Genomic DNA, 8,459 nt, shown 5'->3' with positions numbered 1-8,459 from the left:
AATGACCATCCACACTCGCTATCCATTAAAATACATTGAGTTATATAAAAGTTGCATGTAACATTTGCTGAACTCCAGGCAAAAGTGTTAAGAATGCATTGTTTTTTAAAATGCTGATATAACCAGTATTTGACAAAAGGTTCGTGCATAAATACTGGCCATGTTGAGGTCTATTTTTCTGATGGTATGCCACAAAATTGAACATCTAGTGAGGTTTCATAGTGTAGTGGTTATCACGTCTGCTTTACACGCAGAAGGTCCTGGGTTCGATCCCCAGTGAAACCATTGGTTTTCTTTTAAAAATTTGTAAGTAAAGTGTGCTTCTCATTTACAAAGGTTCTTGATGAAAAGTTGACGAGTAGGTTGAAATTGAGATTAGATAAATACTGTGTAGATTATTCATTAAAATGGGAAAGAACAAGTTGTAGAATTTTTTTTTAGAGAATTCCCATTATATTTCTGCTATATGTAATTAAAATTGCAAGTTTGGGTTGTAGTTCCCACTTTTAAGAATGACCGAATGAGCTAAAAAAATACAATCAATAATACAATATATCCAAAGCTTCCTGAAATAACAATTGAAAAGAGGAAAGAGACTTTGAATTTCCAAGCTCATGTATTCAAACTGACAATGCTCAGGTGGATTTACAGTGATTCTTCAGATGTGCTTATTCCTAAAAATGTATTAATGACCATACACACTCGCTATCCATTAAAATACATAGAGTTATATAACAGTGAAACCCAGTGAAACCATTGGTTTTCTCTTAAAAAATTGTAAGTAAAGTGTGCTTCTCATTTACAAAGGTTCTTGATGAAAAGTTGACGAGTAGGTTGAAATTGAGATTAGATAAATACTGTGTAGATTATTCATTAAAATGGGAAAGAACAAGTTGTAGAATTTTTTTTTAGAGAATTCCCATTATATTTCTGCTATATGTAATTAAAATTGCAAGTTTGGGTTGTAGTTCCCACTTTTAAGAATGACCGAATGAGCTAAAAAAATACAATCAATAATACAATATATCCAAAGCTTCCTGAAATAACAATTGAAAAGAGGAAAGAGACTTTGAATTTCCAAGCTCATGTATTCAAACTGACAATGCTCAGGTGGATTTACAGTTATTCTTCAGATGTGCTTATTCCTAAAATGCTGATATAACCAGTATTTGACAAAAGGTTCGTGCATAAATACTGGCCATGTTGAGGTCTATTTTTCTGATGGTATGCCACAAAAATAAACATCTAGTGAGGTTTCATAGTGTAGTGGTTATCACATCTGCTTTACACGCAGAAGGTCCTGGGTTCGATCCCCAGTGAAACCATTGGTTTTCTTTTTAAAATTTGTAAGTAAAGTGTGCTTCTCATTTACAAAGGTTCTTGATGAAAAGTTGACGAGTAGGTTGAAATTGAGATTAGATAAATACTGTGTAGATTATTCATTAAAATGGGAAAGAACAAGTTGTAGAATTTTTTTTTTAGAGAATTCCCATTATATTTCTGCTATATGTTTGGGTTGTAGTTCCCACTTTTAAGAATGACCGAATGAGCTAAAAAAATACAATCAATAATACAATATATCCAAAGCTTCCTGAAATAACAATTGAAAAGAGGAAAGAGACTTTGAATTTCCAAGCTCATGTATTCAAACTGACAATGCTCAGGTGGATTTACAGTTATTCTTCAGATGTGCTTATTCCTAAAAATGTATTAATGACCATACACACTCGCTATCCATTAAAATACATAGAGTTATATAACAGTTGCATCTAACTAGTGTTGTCGCGAACCCGAAATTTGACTTCAATTGACTTCAATGGCCGAACCGCCATTGACTTCAATGGGCAGGCGAATTTTAAAAACAACAGGGACTCTTTCTTGCCACAATAGTGATGGAAAAGTTGTTTCAAGGGGACTAACACCTGGACTGTGGCATGCCAGAGGGGGATCCATGGCAAAACTCCCATGGAAAATTGCACAGTTGATGCAGAGTCTGCTTTTAATCCATAAAGGGCAGAAATCACCTAACATTGACACCTGTCCTCAAAGCCCAGCCCTGATACACACTGACACAGAGCAGAATAGAGACTGTTCCCCCTACATAGGGTCACTTGGCAGATATGGATTGACACCTGTCCTCAAAACCCCTGATACACACTGACACAGAGCAGAATGGGGACTGTTCCCCCTACATAGGGTCACTTGGCAGATATGGATTGACACCTGTCCTCAAAACCCCTGATACACACTGACACAGAGCAGAATAGGGACTGTTCCCCCTACATAGGGTCACTTGGCAGATATGGATTGACACCTGTCCTCAAAACCCCTGATACACACTGACACAGAGCAGAATAGAGACTGTTCCCTGTCCACAGAGACCATGATACACACTGACACAGAGCAGAATAGAGACTGTTCACCGTCCACAGAGACCATGATACACACTGACACAGAGCAGAATAGAGACTGTTCCCCATACATAGGGTCACTTGGCAGATATGGATTGACACCTGTCCTCAAAACCCCTGATACACACTGACACAGAGCAGAATAGGGACTGTTCCCTGTCCACAGAGTCCATGATACACACTGACACAGAGCAGAATAGAGACTGTTCCCCGTCCACAGAGACCATGATACACACTGACACAGAGCAGAATAGGGACTGTTCCCTGTCCACAGAGACCATGATACACACTGACACAGAGCAGAATAGAGACTGTTTCCCGTCCACAGAGACCATGATACACACTGACACAGAGCAGAATAGAGACTGTTCCCCCTACATAGGGTCACTTGGCAGGTATGGATTGACACCTGTCCTCAAAGCCCCTGATACACACTGGGGGGAGCTACTGTCCTCCCCAACCCCTGCGCGGTAGGTGGGGGCCATAAATCATAATGGGGTGACCTACTGTCCTCCCCCCCTCGGCCCCCACCCCTGCGCGGTGGGTGGGGGGCATAAATCACAATGGGGGGGCCTACTTTCCTCCCCCCCGGCCCCCATCCCTGCGCGGTGGGTGGGGGGCATAAATCACAATGGGACGGACCTACTGATAGGAGTGGAGTATTGTTCATATCAGTTTAATACCTTCTGCGTCTCCTATCAGTGGACGTGTAAATGGCAGAGATTTTTAATTGTTGAATCACCTCCCCTTTTTAGGCCAAGGTGGGAAGATGCTTAGACCACTGGTATATTGGTGCCATCTTGGAGGATTTTAATTTTTGGTTTGGTTTTTGAAGCCACAGTGCTGCACCAGTGGGCCTAAAAATTAGGCATGTACACATGCCTGAAAAATTTGGTATTGTTGCAGCCGCTGCTGTAGCAGCGGCCAGAAAAATTGATGTTTGTTTCACAGGCAGAAAGTGCCCTAAAACATGGCGGCTTGAACCCTAGTTGGTGGCGGATAAGTCACGCAAGTCAAACGTCATTCAGAGCTAAAATACAGCAGCGTGTGGACCATTTTTAGCCCAAGGCAGCTCATCTCATCAGGCCTTTTTTAAGCGAATGTATCGCCCAGTGTCAGTCCCTTCGGGATCCATCCCTCATTCATCTTAATAAAGGTGAGGTAATCTAGACTTTTTTGACCTAGGCGACTTCTCTTCTCAGTGACAATACCTCCTGCTGCACTGAAGGTCCTTTCTGACAGGACACTTGAAGCGGGGCAGGCCAGAAGTTCTATCGCAAATTGGGATAGCTCAGGCCACAGGTCAAGCCTGCACACCCAGTAGTCAAGGGGTTCATCGCTCCTCAGAGTGTCGATATCTGCAGTTAAGGCGAGGTAGTCTGCTACCTGTCGGTCGAGTCGCTCTCTGAGGGTGGATCCCGAAGGGCTGTGGCGATGCATAGGACTTAAAAAGGTCCACATGTCCTCCATCAACAACACGTCTTTAAAGCGTCCTGTCCTTGCCGGCGTGGTCGTGGGAGGAGGAGGAGGAGGATGACTTCCACCTCTCCCCCTGTTAGATTCCCGTTGTGCTGTGACATCACCCTTATACGCTGTGTAAAGCATACTTTTTAATTTATTTTGCAAATGCTGCATCCTTTCCGACTTGTTGTAATTCGGTAACATTTCCACCACTTTCTGCTTATACCGGGGGTCTAGTAGCGTGGACACCCAGTACAGGTCGTTCTCCTTCAGCCTTTTTATACGAGGGTCCCTCAACAGGCAGGACAGCATGAAAGACCCCATTTGCACAAGGTTGGATGCCGAGCTACTCATTTCCCGTTCCTCCTCCTCACTGATGTCATTGAAGGTATGTTCTTCCCCCCAGCCACGTACAACACCACGGGTACCAGATAGGTGACAACGAGCACCCTGGGATGCCTGTTGTGTTTGGTCTTGCTCCTCCTCCTCAAAGCTAGAATCCTCCTCTGACTCCTCTTCCTCACAATCCTTTTCCAGCGTTGCCGCAGGTCCAGCAAGCGATGCTGATAAGGCTGTTTCTGGTGGTGATGGTGACCACAACTCTTCCTCTTCCTCTTCACGCTCATCTACAGCCTGATCCAGCACTCTTCGCAGGGCACGCTCCATGAAGAAAACAAATGGTATGATGTCGCTGATGGTGCCTTCGCAAAAGACGCATGAGCCTACAGGCATTGCGCATGAGCGTCCAGTAACGTGGCAAAAAAATTCCCAGCTCCCCAGAGGCTGTCCTAGCACCCCGGTCATACAAATATTCATTAACAGCTTTTTCTTGTTGGAGCAGGCGGTCGAACATTAGGAGTGTTGAATTCCAACGTGTAGGGCTGTCGCAAATCAAGCGCTTCACTGGCATGTTGTTTCGCCGCTGGATATCGGCAAAGTGAGCCATGGCCGTGTAGGAACGCCTGAAATGGCCACACACCTTCCTGGCCTGCTTCAGGATGTCCTGTAAGCCTGTGTACTTTTGCACAAAGCGTTGTACGATCAGATTACACACATGTGCCATGCACGGCACATGTGTCAACTTGTCCAACTTCAATGCCGCTATCAAATTTTTTCCGTTGTCACACACCACTTTGCCGATATCCAGTTGCTGCGGAGTCAGCCACTTTTCCACCTGTGCGTTCAGGGCGGACAGGAGTGCTTGTCCGGTGTGACTCTCTGCTTTCAAGCAAGTCAAACCCAAGACGGCGTGACACTGCCGTATCCGGGATGTGGAATAGTACCTGGGGAGCTGGGGGGGTGCCGTTGATGTGGAGCAAGAAGCAGCGGCACAAGAGGACTCAGCCGAGGAGGTTATGGAAGAGGATGGAGTAGGAGGAGTAGAGGAGGTGGCAGCAGGACTGCCTGCAATTCGTGGCGGTGTCACCAACTCCTCTGCAATGCCACGCATTCCTTGCTTGTCAGCCGTCAGCAGGTTTACCCAATGCGCAGTGTAGGTGATATACCTGCCCTGACCATGCTTTGCAGACCAGGTATCAGTGGTCAGATGGACCCTTGCACTGTGTGCCAGACATGCCATGACTTCCTTTTGCACAAGTTGGGGATTGCCTTTTGTGAAAAGAAATTCCGGCCGGGTACCTTCCACTGCGGTGTCGCAATAGCTACAAATTTTTGGAACGCCTCAGACTCAACCAGATTGTATGGTAAAAGCTGGCGGGCTAATAGTTCGGACAAGCCAGCTGTCAGACGGGGGTGACTTGGTGACATTGGCTTCTTACGCTCAAACATGTCCTTGACAGACACATGACTGTGGGCAGATGAGCGGGAACTGCTCAAGGCGGGAGATGGAGTGGCGGATGGTTGAGAGGGGGCAAGAAGGACAGCAGTGGTTGACGTGGCTGAAGATGCTGGACCAGGAGGAGGATGGCGGCTTAGAGTAGGCGTGCTGCTTGTACTCATGTGTTGATCCCATAGGCGTTTGTGATGTGAGATCATGTGCCTACGCAAAGCAGTTGTACCTAGGTGGGTGTTGGACCTCCCACGACTCAGTTTCCTTTGGCACAGGTTGCAAATGGCATCGCTGTTGTCAGAGGCAGACACACAAAAAAAATGCCACACTGCTGAGCTCTGCAATGACGGCATTCTGGTGGTGGACACAGCATGCGTTGATTGGCGTGCTGTTGGGCTGATCCCGGGTGCCGATGCATGCTGTCTGACTGTGCCACTAGCTCCTTGCGATGACCCCCCCCTGCTTCCAACTCGTCTCCTCCTCCTCTCTGTCTCCCCATCTGAACTTTCGCCCTGTTCTTCTTCTTGCCGAGCGGGCACCCACGTGACATCCATGGACGCATCGTCATCATCAACCGCTTCGCTTGTATCTGACAACTCAGAAAAGGAAGCAGCAGCGGGTACAACATCATCATCATCACACCGTACCTCCATGTGTTTAATGCTGCCTGCCTGAGACATATCCCTGTTATATACATCCTCTAGCAATAATGGTTGCGCATCACTCATTTCTTCAAACGGGTGTGTGAATAACTCCTCTGACATACCAAGTAAAGCGGCTGTGGTGCTAGTTTTGGTGGTGGCAGCAGGCGGGTGAGTGGTATCTTGAGAGGTGCCTGAAGCTAAGCTGGAGGAGGATGGTGCGTCAAGGTTCCGAGCGGAGGCTGTACAAGATTGGGTGTCCTGTGTTAGCCAGTCAACTAAGTCCTCAGAACTTTTCAAGTTCAGGGTACGTGGCTTCTGAAAACTGGGCATTATTCTAGGGCAAAAGGGAATCACAGCACCACGACCACGACGGCCTCTGCGGGATGGCCTGCCTCTGCCTGTCATTTTTTGGGGGATTAGTGGTACTATGCGTGCAAGCTACTGTGAGACCAGATATGATTGGCAATGTGCACTGGAACAGTTCTGCAGAGCACACGCTGAAGGAAGGACTGACAAAGCCGCTTGAAGACAAGTAACTGCTATTCAATCTATAACAGTGAAAAACAAATTATGGTTTTAAAAACACGCTATAGAGACAACAGATATGATTGGCAATGTGCACTGGAACAGTTCTGCAGAGCACATACTGTAGGCCTGAGACACCCGCTTGAAGACAAGTAACTGCTATTCAATCTATAACAGTGAAAAACAAATTTTGGTTTTAAAAGCACGCTATAGAGACACCAAATATGATTGGCAACTGTCAAAGCACGCTGGAATAGGTCTACAGAGCACACGCTGAAGTAGGCCTGACACCCAGACGCTTGCAGACAACTAACTGATCTTCTATTACAGTGAAAAAAAATGATTTCTTTAAAATCTAAAGCTTAAGCTATTGTTAAAACAGATATGAGTGGTGGCACTGACTGTGCAAATGGGCAAGGCATCAAACCTGACACAGAAGCTGGCAGGCAGGCAACTGCTCTTCTATTACAGTGAAAACAAATTATTTATTTTAAATGTAAAGCTTAACCAATTGTTAAAACAGATATGAGTGGTGGCACTGGGCAAGTAGGCACAGTATCCAATGTGAACCTCACACAGAAGCTGGCAGGCAGGCAACTGCTCTTCTATTACAGTGAAAAAAAATATTTATTTTAAATGTAAAGCTTAACCAATTGTTAAAACAGATATGAGTGGTGGCACTGGGCAAGTAGGCACAGTATCCAATGTGAACCTCACACAGAAGCTGGCAGGAAGGCAACTGCTCTTCTATTACAGTGAAAAAAAAATATTTATTTTAAATGTAAAGCTTAACCAATTGTTAAAACAGATATGAGTGGTGGCACTGGGCAAGTAGGCACAGTATCCAATGTGAACCTCACACAGAAGCTGGCAGGCAGGCAACTGCTCTTCTATTACAGTGAAAAAAAATATTTATTTTAAATGTAAAGCTTAACCAATTGTTAAAACAGATATGAGTGGTGGCACTGGGCAAGTAGGCACAGTATCCAATGTGAACCTCACACAGAAGCTGGCAGGCAGGCAACTGCTCTTCTATTACAGTGGAAACAAAATTTTGGTTGTAAAAGCACGCTATAGAGACACCAGATATGAGTGGCAACTGTCAAAGCACGCTGGCACAGGTCTGCAGAGCACACGCTGAAGTAGGCCTGACACCCAGACGCTTGCAGACAACTAACTGCTCTTCTATTACAGTGAAAAAAAAATATTTATTTTAAATGTAAAGCTTAACCAATTGTTAAAACAGATATGAGTGGTGGCACTGGGCAAGTAGGCACAGTATCCAATGTGAACCTCACACAGAAGCTGGCAGGCAGGCAACTGCTCTTCTATTACAGTGGAAACAAAATTTTGGTTGTAAAAGCACGCTATAGAGACACCAGATATGAGTGGCAACTGTCAAAGCACGCTGGCACAGGTCTGCAGAGCACACGCTGAAGTAGGCCTGACACCCAGACGCTTGCAGACAACTAACTGCTCTTCTATTACAGTGAAAAAAAAATATTTATTTTAAATGTAAAGCTTAACCAATTGTTAAAACAGATATGAGTGGTGGCACTGGGCAAGTAGGCACAGTATCCAATGTGAACCTCACACAGAAGCTGGCAGGCAGGCAACTGCTCTTCTATT

General features: G+C 45.2%; 2 non-coding genes across 2 annotated transcripts; both read left to right on the top strand.

Moving 5' to 3' along the window:
* The first annotated feature begins 212 nt into the window (after positions 1-212).
* On the top strand, positions 213-285 carry TRNAV-UAC (transfer RNA valine (anticodon UAC)). The gene has a single exon. It is a non-coding gene; the product is annotated as a tRNA-Val (tRNA).
* Positions 286-1,252: 967 nt separating this feature from the next.
* TRNAV-UAC (transfer RNA valine (anticodon UAC)) lies at positions 1,253-1,325 on the top strand. Its single transcript has one exon. It is a non-coding gene; the product is annotated as a tRNA-Val (tRNA).
* Positions 1,326-8,459: the final 7,134 nt, after the last annotated feature.

Source organism: Pelobates fuscus, chromosome 12, assembly GCF_036172605.1.
Source record: "Pelobates fuscus isolate aPelFus1 chromosome 12, aPelFus1.pri, whole genome shotgun sequence".
Classification (NCBI taxonomy): domain Eukaryota; kingdom Metazoa; phylum Chordata; class Amphibia; order Anura; family Pelobatidae; genus Pelobates; species Pelobates fuscus.
Note: the sequence above shows the minus strand (reverse complement) of the source record. Positions and strands in the feature narration are given on the sequence as shown.